The sequence below is a fragment of the Prionailurus viverrinus genome, chromosome B4 (assembly GCF_022837055.1).
Source record: "Prionailurus viverrinus isolate Anna chromosome B4, UM_Priviv_1.0, whole genome shotgun sequence".
NCBI classification, from domain to species: domain Eukaryota; kingdom Metazoa; phylum Chordata; class Mammalia; order Carnivora; family Felidae; genus Prionailurus; species Prionailurus viverrinus.
Window position 1 is genome coordinate 28,308,722 of NC_062567.1, and position 18,440 is coordinate 28,327,161.

Consider the following 18,440-nt stretch of genomic DNA (forward strand, 5'->3'; position numbering starts at 1 on the left):
GTATTTCTCTCCCTCTCTGCCCTCAGACTAGTGAGTTCACCCACTCAATAAATTACGTAAGATTTTAGGAAATGAATAGGTTCTGTTCATTTCAGTCTTCTATCACATGTGCTTCAAAACCACACATGTGTTGATGCCATTCCACTCCTCAAAAACTAGGCAGGGCATTCACTTCAGATGGCCATTTGGTTTCTCTTTCATCAGTTCAAATTTGTATTTAATGGCTTCACTAAAGAATAACTTACACATAGCCCACCTCACCATCCTTGCAATTTGATCACTTCTTCCTGAATCCAGGCAAAGGGTCCATAGCTGTTCCATCCCTAAGCAAAACCAATTTCCCCCATCTAAAGGGACTAGTCGGGGAGACAGAACATAACAGGCACTCTGGGAGTACAGCCTCTACCCCACACCCTCTCAGACCTCTGGGAATGAGCAATGTGAAGGCCCAAACACCACTGCTGGCACTTGTCGACACAGAAAAACACACGGACAAGACGTCAGTAAGGATCTATCCACATGGATGTTAAAAGGCAAAATATTTATAATGGGTCTATTAGAAAGCTGGCAAAATACTCTTAACTGTATACAGTAGGAGACATGTTAAATCACTGTACATCCACTGCATTTAAAACCTATATAACTATTAAAATACATATCAATAGGCATGGAAAGAAAACCAAACAATATACACCAGAATATTAACATATTCTATTAAATATTTAATATTGCAGAATTACAGGGGATATATTTTCTATTTTATGCTCTTTTGTTTTTCACCTCCTTACAATATTAGCGAGTTTGTAATGCAGAAATATATTATGATACATTTAAATTACAAATTAATACAATATGTATACGTTCTGTCTTTTTAGAAGCTAGAAAATTATCAGCATATATGTTAATATTAAAGTAATAATGAAAAGCAATCTTAAAGTTTGAAGTTAACAATTTATATTAACAGCCAACATGTGGCACGTTTTAATGAAACTCACTCTTACGAAACTCTGAATATATTAGATGAATACATTTTTGTACAAAGAGGAAAATTAAATAGTTTGCAGATTACAGCAATTACCAATAGCCATCTCATCAACAAGTTTCAGGGTTCCACTGGGAATAAATACATAGCTTTTATTTTCACTAGAATTAACTGAGCTGCTTTCCTCTTCTTTCATATTGTTTTAGATATTTAATTTATTCTTGCTGTTCAACATAATGAATGAATAATACATTAGAATTTAAGACCATCCTAGAAGGACCCCTGACAGCCAGATAAAACATGGTTATTACTGTCAGAACACAAATGAAATAATCTGAAAAGACAAAGAATTATTAGCCCACTGTCTAGTTTTCAAACACACAAAAGAAACAGTTTTTTTTTAATTTTAAACTTACTCTAAAAAGTTATTTTAACTCAATTTAGTTATTCAGTATTTGATAAATTTCCTAGTCTAGAATGGCTAATGAAACTTTGAAACCATCATGCAAATTTATGCAATAGGTGACATTATTGAACAGTTCATCAAAAAGTTAGGGGGATATTCCCATTGTCCACCCATTCAATTCAATGAACATAAGCAATTTCTAGTAATTTACAAGAGGAAATATATTTAGAAACAAGACTACTTAATCTGCTTAGTTTCTGTATTTTCATACAACCATTTAAAAATAGAACAGTGGGGATTTCAAAGTCAGAGATACACAGCATTTTTTACCATACATTTTAAGCATAAACAACATAAATAATCTGCAAGAATCACGCCACATCATTTTCCCCCTTGGGAAGATTATAAATGTTACACATACCATATGTATTAAATAATTATGACTGGAGATAATCACAGCACACATAAAACGTATGCATCACTGCCAAGAATTTGTCTAGAGATTTATTACATTGAGACATACAGCTTTTAAACTCTGTAAGGAAATCACATGTTTAGCTCTTAATATCCCACAGAAATGATAACCAAGATTGGGGGAGGGGACAGTACGCACTTGGGTGAGTCTGCAATCACACGGGTATGACTGAGAACTTTCTTCTTACAGCATAATCTGACATCTGTTGCTCAAGTGGAGGCTCAAATTAATGATGAGAAAAAAAACACACTGTGCAGACAGGAAAAAACATATTGCAGGCAATGACTATGCTTAAAAATGGCTAATTAACCAGTAAATTTTGACCATCAGTTCTAGTAACTACTGAAAAATTAGCCTACATTAAATAAAAAATTTCCCATGACTTCATAAATGTTGTACTTCTATGGGTTCTAAAGCTAATGACATGGTGACAGACAAGTTATAGAAAAGGGTTGCCGTCCTCAGGCAACTCAATTTCTATTGATCAAGCACACAGTCCTTCCATTTGATGTTTAGGTTATATCAGGTAACCAGCCTATAGTTTAAAAACTTATTTGAAAAAGCAGTAACATTTATGAACCTTCGATACTCAATGTTTGTAAGTCAAAACTCTAACTCTGTTTTTATAATTCATTTCCTACAGAAGTCTGTCCTCTATTTAAAGTAGCATGAAATTCATTACAAAGATAGAACGATACATGATGGGATGAGTTTTGTTGTTGGTGGTGTTGGTGTTGTTGTGTTAAGGTGGTTTTCTGCGTTACGTCGAAAGCTAGCCAAACCTTGAAATCCACTGATGCAATTTTGCCTTTTCATTACATTGGCTGCTATTTTAGCAACAAAATATTTATACCTCCTAAAATACATTGAACTTCAGCACTTGTTAGAGTTGTATTTAGAAGGTTTTATTATTTTTTTGTAATTGTCATCCTAGTATCCTCAAACAGGAATACATTTCATTGAAATACTATAGACAGAAATTTTATTTAAAAAGGTGAAATCACGGGGCACCTGGGTGGCTCAGTTGGTTGGGCGTCCAACTTTGGCTCAGGTCATGATTTCACAGTTCATGAGTTTGAGTCCCACGTAGGGCTCTTTGCCTGGAGCCTGCTTCAGATTTTGCACCGCCCCCCCCCTACCTCTCAAAAATAAATAAACATTAAAAAATTTTTTTTTAAGTGAAATCACTATGCATTCATCTTTTGATGGATAATGTTCTTTCACTCACTCCTTCTATTGGAAAGGTAGCCTGCAGTACTCTGACCTCTCTAGAAGAAGGTTCTAGTGACAAAGACTACACAGAACAAGTATCTGAGCCAGTCAACACTTCTGCTTCCTCTGGGTGACCATGCCCAGACAGTTCAACAAGTAGATACCATCTCACAAAGAAGAGTGCACTCTGTCAACAAAAATCACACTATCTTCAATCAATGTTGCCAAGGATCTAGTAATAAGGCAAGAACTTTTGCTGGACCCTCTCACAGTTAAGCCAACTTAGTGAAAAGAAAATCCCACAAGCTCTGTGAAATCAGCCATGGTTCATTTGTTGATTCCTTAAAAAGGCAGTTGAAGTACCTGTCTGTGCTATGGCTGGATGCACTGACATACACTGAGGAAGACACAGTCCCTGTGTGTCACCACATAATATGCAGATCATTGCAGAGACTCTCTGTCTCTAATGTATTGGAACTTATACCACATATAGAAACTGAATCTTTCCCTTACATTATGGTGAAACATAAAAAATCTCAAGGAAATCATGTCCACAGAGGCTTAAAGAAAAAAAATGTCCCTCCTCAGGGCTTATATATATTTTTTTCCAACGTTTATTTATTTTTGAGACAGAGAGAGACAGAGCATGAATGGGGGAGGTGCAGAGAGAGAGGGAGACACAGAATCGGAAACAGGCTACGGGCGCTGAGCCTTCAGCCCAGAGCCCGACGCGGGGCTCGAACTCACGGACCGCGAGATCGTGACCTGGCTGAAGTCGGATGCTTAACCGACTGCGCCACCCAGGCGCCCCAGGGCTTATATATTTTAAAATAACTCCATATTTGGAGATAATTAGCATTTTTTTCCAATGCAGAAAAAAAGAAATATTTGTTGTGTTCTTTTAACTATAATTATTTAAAAATAAAACGGCAGGAGTACGAAAAATTAAATTTTTTCACCTCAAAAACAGAATGTTTTTCATCAAATAATCCATTCATTTTTACCTAGTCACTACTCTTACAATGTTTCTGGACAACTGCAATCTAAAACATCATAAGGACAATGTATTGTATTACATAGGCCCTTCACTTTAGAACAAGAGCTCTACTCATGTATGTCAACTTAATGCCATGAGTACTAGAGAGATTCTCTCACCATTATTGAGCTCTCCAGAGCCCCAGCTATAAAAATATGTTAGAATTGAATATCTTCTTCAAAATGCATGCAAAAAAGACTGGCCCTAAATCAACTGAAGATATATTAAAAAAAAAAAAGTCCCATATAAATTATGTTAGCACACATTGAAATTTCATAGCCCAGTATTTATAGCCAAGCCAAATCACAGAAATTTGCATAAATAGACCTCAAATGAGGGTGAGAAATGTTCACATTCTGATGTACACAGCTGACCAGTTTGGTTTCTCTGGGAAGCAAGGTAGGATGACATGGCCACCACCAACAACAGCCGACCCTGGGAACTGTTTTTAACTAACTTAGCAACCAAACAATCAAAATATCTTAAAAGTGACACATATCCTACACAAATAACAGTTTTCTAATCCACTGAGTACATTCACTTACTCAAATATACACAGGTAACAGAATCTAACAGTTTGCTTTAGTATGAAAGAGGCCGGGACTTCTGCCCCTACATCTAGCTCTAGGCTTAAGGTATATCAAGAGAGCTGAGAAATTTGAACCAGTTACATCTAACACTAAAAATACTAGGGGCGCCATTTTAAGCAAAATACTAGGGGCACCAGGGTGGCTCAGTCGGTTAAGCATGTGACTCTTGATTTAGGCTCAGGCCATGATCTCATGGTTTTGTGAATTCAAGCCCCATGTCGGGCTCTGCACAGCTGGCAGTGTGGAGCCTGCTTGGGATTCTCTCCCTCTGCCCCTCCCACACTCATGCTGAGTCTGCCTCTCTTAAGCAGGGAGAGGAGGGAGGGAGGGAAATATTAAGGAGGAGTACTAGAAGTAAGGCCCAGTGAAGCGTGAGTCCCCAGCCACCCAGCTCTGGACCAAGACCCAGACACCAAGCAAGGATCAGTCAAGGCAGGAGGAGCCATAACAGTTCAGGTGGGCACAGAAACTTCTCCACAAATAAGCAAATATTATAGCTTTGGTTTTGGTCACATAAGGATGATAGGCATCAGAAACATCAGCCATAAATGGGGAGAGAGGCCAAACCAATCTGTTCCCAAAGGCCTTTCCAAGGCAAAGGAAGGACACCACAGGCAGAAGGAACTGTGACTTCACCAGGATTGTTTGATGCATTTGGGAGAGACAAAAATCTCTTAGAACAGCAGAGCAGCAATGTTATTTTATTGTCACCCCAAACTTTGCTCTTTTTTTCTTTTCTTTGGCCGTGCTACAAAAAAGAACTGCTCATTGAGACCTGAGGTAAGAGAAAGACACCATATAACTGTGCATATTCAAAATTGTGTCTTGGGCAACAGTGTCTCTAAAAACACCTATAATCACACTTTGGACTCAGTGCTTCACAAAATAAATTAAAAAAAAATTCTCAAGCAAATTATCATTTAAATTTTAGTATTCAGGAATCAAATATTACATTCAACTGACTTTAAGCTTTAAGGAGCTTTAGGAAATGGACTGAGAAAGCACTTAAAATGTCAAGATAACTATCATTAGAATATAACAGTAAAACCTGCTGAAACTTTATATCAATGATCCCTTGAAAGGACTCTTTGCCCTCAGATAAAGCAGCAAACACTCAAACATGCTATAAAACAACGCTACATGATACAACAAAACAAATGCACTATGTGACTGTTCTTTAAAACAGACTGACATACACGCTGGGTGATATTCTGGTGAGAAATGAAGACAAGGGTGGGAAATCATGATGAATCAACCTTTTAGCTCTTATCTGCAGCCAGGTTCAGAGCCGGGAAATGACCAACCACATGCTGCACTGGTTGCCAGACAGGGTTCCTGGGTCCAAGCCACCAAAGGGGCATATGGACGGGAAGCTCCCAGGTCTCCTCTCCAGTCCACTGAATCCGAGTTCCCAGAGTGGGACTCCAAAGGAGCCATACAAAAAAATGGCCTGGGGCTGTGATTCCCAGACAGGTTTTACAGTCGGAGAAAATAAGGCCTTTGAAGGTCTTTGAACAACAACAGAATAATTGCAAAAAATGGTATATTGAATAAATGAGCAGTCTCCGATGAACTACAAAGAGGTAAAGAAAGATAAACGGGTGAATGTAAAGGAGGTCTGGCTCAGTGGAACACGCTCAATGTGCCCAATGCATGTTTTCTATGGAACATTCTAATGACAGCAAATTACCATGAAAGAAAATTTGGGAAGAAAAAAAAGCACAGAACAATAAGCAAGAGACAGAAAAGCTTATATTAATCAAGTATCTGTGTTTTGGAAGAGAAGTCTTGTTTTTGTTTTTGTTTTGAGTTAACCCCACTGGACCAAATGAACTGTAGCACATAAACAGGCAATGTTTTGTTCCAAAGAGGAGTAAGACCCTCACCATAACATTTACAATACTACAAAAGACTATCAAATTCTGGAAGGCAGACCCAGTGGCTGGCATCCTGAGGCTCTGGTGAGGTAAATACTAAAACTGCCTACTGCTGTTTTATGTATTTTACTGTGAGACTATTGATGCATTTAATGCACAAATGCCAGCCATTCCAGGCCAAGATACAGAAACTTAGTGTGGATGTGCTTTACGGTAATGCTGATTCCAACATTTACCAACCGTCAGCTATTCTAGTGCCAATTAGCACCTTAAAAATCATGTGTAAATATTTGAAAAACATGTTAGCAATTAAAGGGAGGAAATATTCCACATTAAAATCAGGAAGAGGTTTTAGGTTAAATACTAAAAGGTAACTGCATTCTCAGAAAACCCAAGTTTCGCAACACAACACAAAATGCTATGAGCACTCTCAACCAAAAATACAACATGTAGATCCTATTTAAAACTCAGTAAATGCCAATTATTATTTACTGCTTCCAAAGCTAATAGGTCCTCTAATTGAACATAAGAGGTTTTAAACTTTGTGCGTCATTAACTTATACTCCATGTTAGTAATAAAGTGTTAACAAATGCTCTCAGTGAACTAAGAATGTGAACAATTCTGAACAAATACAGCCTAGGATCTTTCCTTGCCCTAACTTTTTGCCTTTTCTAAACAATAGGAAAAGGTAGAGTGTCCAGTTTGACTTAAAGTCAAGCTTCTAAAAAGAAGAACATAAATTTCTCATAATGTAAAGACTTCACATTTTAAGCAGAATACTAACAGTTCAAAAAGAATCTTAATATAAACTGAAAGAAACTTAATATACCAAGTTACAGTTAAAGCCAATGACAATAGCTCTTCATTAGGAATCAGAATCTCACACTATTAGGGCCATCTTTTAAATTATTGAGCCTTAAAACTGAAACAGAGGCTATTAGTAGCAGGAATTGATATATTCTTATTAAAGCCATACCAACTATTCAGAATGAGAAAAGTAAGCAAAAGCATTCATTCATGGGGAAAGTCTAGGAAACTAATAGTAAGATACTTAGATGGCATTGAGTAAAGGATTTGACAATGTATTAATTGGCGGAAAATGGATAGTCTTTTGAGAACAGTTACTGGAACATTACCTTTCAAGACATGGACGATGTGGTCTCAATCCGTTCAAACAGAACAGTGCCACTGTTCTATTTAAAGAAAATATTGTGAAGTTTTAGTTCTATTTTAAAATTCAATTAGAAAACAAAACCTTGTACTTTGCATGTATGGGAAAATGATCTCCCAGGAAAATTTTAAATCAGAAATAACTAAGAAACAAAGAAAACTTTAGGATCACAGAATAAGAAATACTTCAATTTTTGCTTTAACTATTAGAAAGCCTTGAACAGGGGCGCCTGGGTGGCTCAGTCGGTTGAGTGTCTGACTTCGGCTCAGGTCATGATCTCACGGTTCATGACTTCGAGCCCCATGTCAGGCTCTGTGCTGACAGTTCGGAGCCTGGAGCCTGCTTCAAATTCTATGTCTCCCTCTCTCTCTCTGCCCATCCCTTGCTTGCACTCGGTCTCTATCTCTCTCAAAAATAAATAAACATTAAAAAAAAATTTTTTTAAAAGAAAGCCTTGAACAAAGGAAGTGAATTACGTAACCTCCATGCCTGAATGTGTATCTTACTATCCTTACTTTTCCTAATGCTCTTACTATGTTTTAGTCTTTTATAATCATAAGGCATCTTTATAAGGCCAATTCATCCAAGTTCAGGTGCCATCCCATTCCCTGAGGAATACTCATCTGCACACCTACCTACATACCACCCATCCAAAGGGGCAGGCCCTTGGCAGACATAGGTTTTCCTCATGACTGTTTCACGACCCCCAGCCACTGCCAGGATATCATCGTTGCCACCGCCCTGCACCATACCCTTCTAGCCGCAACTGATGACATCAGGGTGGGACCTTTGATCTAAACTGGCACAACTGCATTATCTCTCTAGAGATAATGCAAGTGGGACTGAGAGACTGCAGGAGGCTAGAACTATGATACTGAAAAATTAGTGATGTGAGGTCGACAAATTAGAAACATGGAAATGGGGCAAAGAATGCTGCTCTCAGGAAGGAAGAATGAAGAAGAATTCCAGAAGCAAGCAAGAAATCAGGGACCCAGAGAGGTACTTTTGTGGTTCCTAATATAACACCTTTTTAGTTCTTGTTCCCATTGATTTCCTATGCTAGTGAGGTATGAAGAACAATTTCATTCTTTTCTTCTTAAGCTAACTTGATTTCACTATTGTCATGTGGAACATCAAGAAACTAAACTGAATATACTCTAACATCCTACATGCGACAAAGATTTAACATATACAACTGTGCTACCACACTTCAATTCCTTGGCTTACGATAATTTAGATGAACAAAATTATAGGGTTTGTGTGTTTTCTGTCCATATCTGTTCCAATCATGAGCTTCAAGGGTTATTGACTAACCCTCCCCATACACTCTTTTCCTTCCAACTAGCCCACTGTCTTTACGGTGTGAAGTTCAACTTCTTAAATATCTACAAAAGGATACTGCTGGCTCCCAGATTGTCTCTATTCCATACAAAATCTCTCTAGACACACAGATACACCTGATCACATCCCACCACCAAGCATGGAAGGTCAAGGAAGGTATAGCGTTGGTTTGATTTTCTCTCTTAGCCACTTGCACAGCAATGACCAATGGATGCAGCAGTTCCACCTGGACAGAGGAATATCCATCACCAAACAATAGTAACTCTATGGTCTCCTTTTCTCCACCCTTTCCAAAGTGTTCTTATTAGAACGTGTTTTTATCAGAGTGGATTGGGGCAGAAAAACAAGTTAGAATCTACTAAGTTACTTGAAAAAGAGGGATTATGTTTTGTTCAGATTTGTAGCCTCAGTGCCCAAAACATCATATAGGGTGTAGTACACACATAGAAAATAATTAGCAACCAGAATTACCAGAAAATATAAAAGGTATGATGAAAGTATTACTATTATCTTGCCAGGACTGTTTTACAATTAAAGATGAAAATGACTGTGGTGTTACTCACTGTATATAATAGATATAGATAAACCAAGACCTTTCAAACGTGCATCTTTTATAAGATGCTCAACATTTCTTAGCTCCTACTTAATTTTGCATGTGGATTGCACATCTCCTTGCTCAAAATTATTAAGTAAATCATTATATCTCTCATTGCTATATCCCAAATCCCTCTGTCATTGCAGAGGCTCATTAATACTTGCCCATTTCAAAACCAATCTGAGTGATGCTGTCACAAACTTTTTGGTAGCCATTGGTCTTAATAAAAATTCTGCTTCATTGTATTCGCCATATGAATTATAAGCAAGAACCATGTAGTAAACTCTCAAAATTGCATTGTTCTTTAGAACAACTGAGAAAATAGTTATTGTTCCTACTAACTCATTTCCTTGGGAATGGGTTCTATCTCCTTTCTGACAGTCCCCTTGACTCTGTAACACTACACTGCAAGGGGGTAAAGCTGACCTACTACAAAGAAAGGGTCTGCCTCTCCATTACACAATGCTCTCCCCCCCAAAATGTGAAAGACTATCTTTTATTCCAATTAGGCTGAACTGATGATTAATTACTTAAAGGCAGGCTCCTTCTAAACCCACACAGTTGCTATTTCCTCTGCCTGGGATAAAATCCTCCCTTAGAATTAAAAGCCCCTTCTCTCTCTCTCTCTCTCTCTCTCTCTCTCTCTCTCTCTCTCTCTCTCTCTCATATTCTTGCACCCCTATGCCAAATCTCTCCCTCTTTTTAATTCCTCTGTCCTTCTTCATGTCTTTTTAGTGTTGGTACCATACTCTGCCTTCTGTTTCAATTACTCATACACATCTTACTAGAGCTCAGTTTGATTGAATTGATTTTATTGGAAAAGTAGTATCTTTCATTGATCCAAGATAAAAAGACTTGTAGGCTAGCTAATACAAACTTGTTACTGTTTCAATAACCATTCCTTGGGTGGAATGCCTTGACCAATGACTTGTAACAGCTAATACCTGGAATCACTCACGCATTTTTAGGCAAGGGTTACAAACTCCAGAGAATTACCCGGGCACATTTCTTAAGTCCAATTTTACTTTAAACTGTAAGCTTCTAGAGCTTCCACAAGACTGTCTAAAAGGAAAGTGAAACACTGAGATGTGAATTCTGCCCGAGTTGCATTCGTCATCAGTTAGAAGAACAGACATATCAATCAAAGAGAAAACCCAATTGCTACCTTTTTAACATCCCAGCAAATCAAGATTCCTTAAGTGAATACCAGTCGTCAACGCCACAATTTCCTCTACAAATGATCATTCCGAAGTTTAATAAATGGAGTTACTCACCCAACAGAAAGACACACAATAACTGATGAAAAGGATCACTCCCAGGACAGCAATGAAATCTGACCTTCCTTACTCGATGAGAATAGAAGTGACTATAACAACAAAAATGCACTTCAGAGGCTTCTTCAGCTCCCACTTGTCAAAGTGAAGAAGAGCACAATAGATGTCGTTTTAAATGATCCTGGGAGCGGAACTCAGATTGTTTATGTTATATGGAACCAGGCATTTAACATGAGTCTGTGAAGAGAGAAGTTTTCTTTCTTAACAAAATATCTTTTATTAAGTAAAGGATTCTGCAAATTTGAATTAGAAGCTGACATTTGTCGTGTGCCTTAATTATCAGCATCATAAAAACCAGTTCATTCTACCAAACACAGTGTCAGAGTCATTCAAAATACTGGTAAACGTCTGGCTTCCCAAGAAAAATTACTTAAGACCTAACATAGGAAAAACCATAGCTAATCATGGCTCCTGAAAAAAGAATCAGAGCCTAGAAACAGCATTTGGGGAGACTCTCCTGGACTGTAGAACACAGATTTTATCATGCTCGGAATATGTTTTCCAGTAGGCTCTGTACTGGGGTATTGGTACATATGATATTTCTCAAACCCAGAGCATCCACTTTTCAAGAGTAGGCCATTCAGAGAAAGTTAGATGCCACAAAAACTTGTCAAAAAGCAAATATTTTTATATATGTTCTCATTCTAATGCTTAAAGAGTTTTACAGGTTATATTGTTTTATTTGTTTTTGTTTTGAGTTTAAGGGGTTGTTATGTGCTTAGGACTTGATTAATGAAAAAAGGGCATAAGCCTAGTATAGACAATGTCACACAAAACTAAAACCATCTACTAATGAAACTATGTCTGTTTTTTGGTTTCCTCTATGTTATATACATCTTCACAATTTTACTTTGATAACGAATGCAATTCTCTGTTTGAGAAAGTTGGTGTCAACAGATGCAAGATCTTTATTTTAAAATTTTCAGGAGGGTGCCTGGGTGGCTCATTTGGTTAAGCATCCGACTTTGGCTCAGGTCATGATCTTGTGATTTGTGAGTTCGAGCCCTGCGTCAGGCTCTGTGCTGACAGCTCAGAACCTGGAGCCTGCTTCAAATTCTGTGTCTCTCCCTCTCTCTGCCTCCCCCATGCCTATGCTCTGTCTCTGACTCTCAATAATAAATAAACGTTAAAAAAAAGTTTTCAGTGAGACAGAAGCCTTCAAGAAGGACCTACATCCTAAAATCTGGTTGAGGAGAGGGAGCATTAAGGGAACAACAGAAAGCACAACATGTCCACTAACTTCATATTAAGGCTTTTTCTTTTGAGATGATGGTGCTAAATTATGATCACGTTTTCATGAGTTGCAAGGAGAGCTAAGGGAATTAACTGTCAGCACTTCATTTTGATCTGTTGAGGTATTTGGAACTAATACAGCATTTTCATGCCAAAATAACAGAATTCTAGATCAAATTAGTCTCTGTCCTTTCCCTCTGGGCATGTACTCAGGTGAGGGCTCCCTCAAACCACTGTGTGAGCTAAGATTTTAAAGCAAAAAAAGTCTTAGTGTAATTTTCCTGTAAACAGTAAAAACAGGTTTTCCAGTAAAAACAGGTGTCACTGCCACTCAGCACCAAGTGTGCAGCAGTTGAGGGAACCGGGGCCGCGGGGGGGGGGGGGGGGGGGGGAGATACTATCTTGGTTACTCCAAATGTCTGGTGCAAACTACACCTTTTCAGAAATACCCAGGGTGGTGAGGTAAGGAGGAATGATAGCAAAAAATCCCCTTTACCACCATCCCAAATATTACGTGGTAGGAATAAATTACTCCAGCTTTACACTGTCTTCACCATGGCAGTCACAGAGGTGAAATGCTAGGGATCCTACCTTGCTGAGGGTTGACCAATTGCTTTGCATTTGTCCTTGAATCCCAAACCAGTATTTCATGTGTGGTGCACACTGCAGAAGCCATGCTAAAATGTCATTTTGCTCACCAGACGTTCTAGTCATCAGTGAAGTGCATTTAAGACCATCAATTGGCAGTCTTAATACAGACATTAAGGGCCCCACACACCTTCCCCATGGCATCAGAAGCACCAAACTCACACAGATGTTTACTCTGCAGGTCTATTCTGTTTTCTGTCTTCCAAGTCTCTTGTCAGAAATTCTATGGGAGGATTACCATTTTAATTTTTTAAAAATCTATCATTCCCATAAACGTTAATAGCACTTTTTAAAAACTTATGTTTATTTATTTTGAGAAAGACAGAGAGAGCATGGGGAGGGGCAGAGAGAGAGGAGAAAGAATCCCAAGCAGGCTCCGCACCGTCGTCAATGCGGAGCCTGACGCAGGGCTCAAACCTAGGAACCGTGAGATCATGACCTGAGCCAAAGTCAAGGGTCAGATGCTTAACTGATTGAGCCACCCAGGCGCCCCAAGACCACTTTTTTAAATCAAGCAGAACATAAATAATTTCAAACAAATGAATCATCGCCTTCTGGAGGAAGAAGAGGCGCAAAGAGGAATATGGTCTTTTAAGCTACTTAATGATTTTTATTTAATTTTTAAAAAGTCCATCTTTCCATGAACACCAGTTAATTCTATCCTATACTAACTGTGACACTACAACCATTCATCCTTCTAAATACAACCGTATTTTGTACCACCGTCCTCCCAGTTACCCAGTCTAAAAGCTTAGTAACATATGAAGTTTAGACAAAAATGAACTTTTGGGGTTTTTATCATCTTGAAAATTAGAGTTTAAACATTTGTTTTAGAAGGAGTTGATAGAGTCACAGGGCTAAACGAAAGTATTTATATATTACTGCACAGGATATTATGAAGCATCTCACAAATTCTATATCCAACTTATATTTAACAAAAGTTAATTCACTGTGAAAAATTTTGCTAATATGAGAATACAAAACACTATGTTTTAGGTATAGAATCTGTACCTAAAATTCATACCTGTCATACAGTAAGTCAGTGTTACAATAAAGATTAAGAACATCATCTAATATCTTGGTGCCTGGTGGGAATAAGAAATTGCATGTTATAATGGAAAGAGCTTAAGTTTTGGAGGATCACAAATCTGTCAGCAATTACTGGTTCTATCACCTTGGACTACTGACCTTTTCCATTCATGAAATGAAGTTAATGATTTCTACTTCAAAGGGTTTTTTTTTTTTTTTGAGGAGAAATTATATATATCAATTAATTCATACTCTTGTAGGTAAATTATATATACCGAATACCCAAATAAAAGGCTTTTTATTCATACATAACTAAATGCTATTTTCTATTTAAAAACATAAATGCTGGGGCGCCTGGGTGGCGCAGTCGGTTAAGCGTCCGACTTCAGCCAGGTCACGATCTCGCGGTCCGTGAGTTCGAGCCCCGCGTCAGGCTCTGGCCTGATGGCTCAGAGCCTGGAGCCTGTTTCCTATTCTGTGTCTCCCTCTCTCTCTCTGCCCCTCCCCCGTTCATGCTGTGTCTCTCTCTCTCTGTCCCAAAAATAAATAAACGTTGAAAAAAAAAAATTAAAAAAAAAAAAAAACATAAATGCTACAACAGAAAATGTCCCTTAACTCAATATCTTTTTCCATATTTCATCGTCACTACCAGAACCTCAATTTTTTTCAGGGAACTATTTTTCTCTGCCTGGCTATGTGACATTGTAATTTCATTTCATTTTCAGGATTTGCTTAAGAAAGGGCAAGAGACTCAATTATAGCCCACAAGTCATCAGGTGAAGTCTTCTGTGGGCTTGGGGAGTAGGTTTCCAACTCATGAAGCTGGAATGTGTAGGAAAGAAAGGCTGTAATTCCGTTGTGACTCTGAGAGCAAGCCCACATGCTGAGAATGACAAAAGGAATCTGGTCCTTGAGAACACTACCGAATTACCTAATAAAACCCCACCCCTCATTCTGGAATATGTAATAATGCAAAGTATACATTCTCTGTCGTTTGAAGTGAATTTTCTATTATGCATATATATTGATTGAGTAGACCTATTTTGTAAGAATATGAAAGCACGTTTTATTATTACAGTCTATAATTGTAAGTTATCAATATAATTTTCATATATTTATGGAATAAAAATAACCAACACTTTTCAAATGCTTACTATAATTCATTTCTTACAACAAACTTCTGAAGTAGAGACCTCTCTTATCCCCATTTTAGAGATAGGTTAACTGAGGTCCAGAAACACCAAGTAACATGTCCACACACATAAAACTATTAACAGGAAGCCAAGACTAAGCTCTGGCAAACTGGCTCTCAAGCCCACTCTCATAATGTTAAGCAATACGGTCTATCAAATAAATAACTCTAAAATAAATTTAGACCATTAGTAATATTAATTGTTGGCCAGAAACCTAAGATAATTTATTGTCCAATTATATCCAATTATGGGAGCTAGTTTAATTATATCAAGACAGTTCTTCATCTGGTCACTACTAAAGACCATATGGCCAGATAAAAGACATAATAATAAAAAAAAATCATATTTTTCTTAACTCAGTAAACAGCTTGCTCTTTAACAACTTTATGTTTTAGATCATTCTTAAAATCTCCGTTTTTAAAGAATGACTTCGATGGATAGTATGCCTGGGAACCTCTGCTTTAGGTAATTATCTATATGGCATTCAAAGGAGGGGACGGAGGCCCTGCAAGATCACATGAAAGCTTACAACAAAGGCTCATCGCTGGGGGTGGGGCTGGGGAAGAAAAGCAGATAACAATCTCCAAAAAGGGTAGGATTCAAATTGTCATGATTACATTTTCATAATTTGTCCTATTTTCTAAACAGTAAAAACAAAAACAAAATGTCATGATTCTTACCAAAGAAAAATTCAGTACTGATTTTCAATGATTAAACATAGTCCAATTAACTGACAATTGATACTCCAACTCCATACAGTCCACTGATCCAGGGGCCACCCCAAGGAGAAAGCAGGGAGCAGGAAGGGGGTTCTTCTTAGGACACAGGATCCAAGGCTCAGTCAACAGCCCTTGCAAGGGGAGGGGTGGAGGGCAACAGATGGGGGGTGGGGGTAGGGAGGGTGTAGGAATAATGCCCAGCCCTATCAACACCATAGCACATAATGAAATTTTCTATCTTGCAAAATGTTTTGAACTTTTTCTTCCCAGAGACTAAAAGAGCACATGTATTTCTGAAAGTGATATGAACACAAAGCACCTCTGTGCACCATTTCTACACAGTTCATTAAAAGCATCTGCAGGGGCACCTGAGTGGCTCAGTCGGTTAAGTGTCCAACTTCGGCTCAGGTCATGATCTCGCAGTCCATGAGTTCAAGCCCCGAGTTGGGCTCTGTGCTGACAGCTCAGAGCCTGGAGCCTGTTTCAGATTCTGTGTCTCCCTCTCTCTCTGACCCTCCCCCATTCATACTCTGTCTCTCTCTGTCTCAAAAATAAATAAACGTTAAGAAAAAAAAAATTGAAAGCAAAACGTATTGAAAACAAAAAAAGCATCTGCAAAGTGGGGCACCTGGGTGGCTCAGTGGGTTAAGCGTCCCACTTCAGCTCAGGTCATGACCTCACGGTTTGTGAGTTCAAGCCCCACATTGGGCTGTGTGCTGACAGCTCGCAGCCTGGAGCCTGCTTCGGATTCTGTGTCTCCTTCTCTCTCTGACCCTCCCCAACTTGTGCTGTTTCTCTGTGTCTCTCAAAAAAATAAATAAATGTAAAAAAAATTTTTTTTTGAAAAAAATAGAAATATAAAAAAAAAAAGCATCTGCAAAGAGGAAAAACATGTATCCTTTCAGAGGCTTAATCCTACAGCAAAACACAAATTCTGACTAACTCCAAAAACAGATCAAAATCCTTAAAAAGTAGATCATGGTCATGACTTGGCCCTTTCTGACTGGCAAGTGCAAAGACATCCTAGGGGTAAGGGGTCAGGGGGTAGAGACTCAGAGGTGTGACGAATAAAATGTATGGTACATATATTACTCAGGGAATGTAATGAGAACATCTGACAAAAAGTTGTGGAGAAAGTGGTATAAAAATGATCATAATGCAGAATTCACCTGTGTTATCAAAACAGGAAAAAGCAGGTTTTAAATGAATTGCATATTTCCCTTTTCTAAATGCATCTTTGTTTTTACACTGGAAAAAATCTCCTAAAAGTTCCACAGTAGTTCGTTTATAGTATCCTATCTAGATACTACCTGAACAAATTAATCCAAGCATTTCTACAGTTGTCACTATCTGTTCCTGCAGCAGGCCAAACAAAGTACAAGATGCTGATCTGATTGCTGTTAAGGCCAATATTTCTGTAAGACAAGAACATATCTTTAAATGTTATTATTAAAACTCTTTTTCAAATGTACTATTTTATGGGATAAAAATAAATAAAATATTTCTAAAACTGTTCAGATACTTCCAGGATTTTTTAAAATGTATTTTAGGATACAATTTAACTTTTCCTACTGTTAATAATCACTTCCTCTATAAAGACTTGGAAATAAAGAACAGTATTAACTAGTTCAGAATGATCCCTACACAGGAAACTAATAACGGCACAATAGCTGTTAGTATAGTACATCGCTCAAAGAAAACATGAGGTTAACCCGATCTTGTGGAGCTGGAGAGGACTGCTAGGTAATATGCAGGAGAGGAAAAAAGTATCAATAAAGTGTAAGTATCAACATCTGTAACGTTTCTGCTACACTGTGTACTGAATTACTATGTGTCCTGAAAATGAAATACTCATCTACTAATGTTTTAATAAAAACTATATCAATATAGACAAACACTAAGTTTAAAAATAATGATAAAGAAAATGGGAGATGGGTATTAAGGAGGGCATTTGTTGTGATGAGCACTGGCTGTTGTATGTGACCATGAATCACTAAATTGTACACCTGAAACTAATATGACACTATGTTACCCAACTAGAATTTAAATAAAAACTTGACACATAAAAATATATATTTAATTAAATAATGATAAAGAATTGAGACTTTTAAATTAAAATATTAAATAACGCTGTGTATATATTATAGATAGACATATAAATATGAATGTTTGCTTGGGTGTACATGTTTTATCGCTATTACAAAATTTTAAATCACGAAGTCATTTCTGAAATACTTTAAAATGTTGAGAAAACAGTGTCCTTTGGCAGCATTTTCTTCCTACACTGATATGCCTTGACATTAAACAAGTGGTCTGGTCAGAATTTCAAATATTCAGAGGTTAAATTTATCCATACAGCACTTCTCACAAATCGTTAATTAACACAAGTACAGAGAGATGGAAACATTAGTTATGCACTTTGACAATTTAATCTGATTTAAAATTTTCCAGTGGCCTTTAAAGTAGTACTAGCATTATTCATTCAAACAATAAGAGTAAAATAGGAAGACCAGAAACCAGCAGTTACAGCTGGACACTAAGCTATCAATATTTTACCAAGAAGCCTTGTACAATAGACTTGACATTACCATTTCCAGA

General features: G+C 37.6%; 1 protein-coding gene across 14 annotated transcripts in view; it reads right to left on the reverse strand.

Annotated features, from left to right (window-relative positions):
• PARD3 (par-3 family cell polarity regulator) overlaps window positions 1–18,440 on the reverse strand; it is a 676,275-nt gene that overhangs the window by 428,499 nt on the left and 229,336 nt on the right. Inside the window, exon 1 of one of the 14 annotated variants that reach the window (XM_047865962.1) lies at window positions 10,961–11,083. The exons of the other annotated variants lie outside the window; for them this stretch is intronic. The gene's annotated coding sequence lies outside the window, so the exon portion shown is untranslated. Of the gene's footprint in view, window positions 1–10,960; window positions 11,084–18,440 lie in introns of those variants that run through there. 14 annotated transcript variants of the gene reach the window in all.